The sequence below is a fragment of the Microtus ochrogaster genome, chromosome 10 (assembly GCF_000317375.1).
Source record: "Microtus ochrogaster isolate Prairie Vole_2 chromosome 10, MicOch1.0, whole genome shotgun sequence".
Lineage (NCBI taxonomy): Eukaryota > Metazoa > Chordata > Mammalia > Rodentia > Cricetidae > Microtus > Microtus ochrogaster.
The window spans coordinates 50,342,800-50,343,401 of record NC_022016.1 but is presented as its reverse complement, the minus strand read 5'-3'; positions in this window follow the sequence as shown (position 1 = coordinate 50,343,401).

The window sequence follows — 602 nt, the reverse complement described above, 5'->3', positions numbered from 1 at the left end:
AAAAACAAAAACAAAAAAACAGGACAGTTGGGGGTAGAGGTATCAGCTAATGCTCCTTCTCAGTGAGGTCTTGAAATTCCTAATACTCATGAAACCTGCGAGCTGTGTTGTGACCTCTATAGAGTGGAAAGGACCCTCCAGGCAAACACCTTGTGTCCAGAGGCTGTACTCGTCGCTACTGTCAGCACACCACACCGCCCCTCAGGTCAGGGAAAGCCTGGGCAGTTTTCCCATCCCCTTTGGGAAATAGCTTTAATTGCATACACTCTAGCTGCCTCATGGCATAAAAGCTCTTAGAAGCGAAGCATCCACAGTAAGCCTGCCTGCAGGAGGGCTAACAGTGCCTTGGGACCAGGCTTAATGGCTTATGCCTGTAATTTCAACACTTGGGAAGGGTATTGTGGAACTGAAGGCCAGCCTAGGCTACAAAGCAAGCCCCCACTCTAAACAAAGAAGTGGAGCTCCCCGAGACTGCACTGTTCCTCTGCAACCCCGACTTCACCGTGTTTCCCCAAATATGAGCAAGAGCCACAGGGTCTCCTGTCTTAGAGTCGGTTGGGGGATGGGGTTTGACTGTGGCGAGATGGTTAGAACAGCTGTAT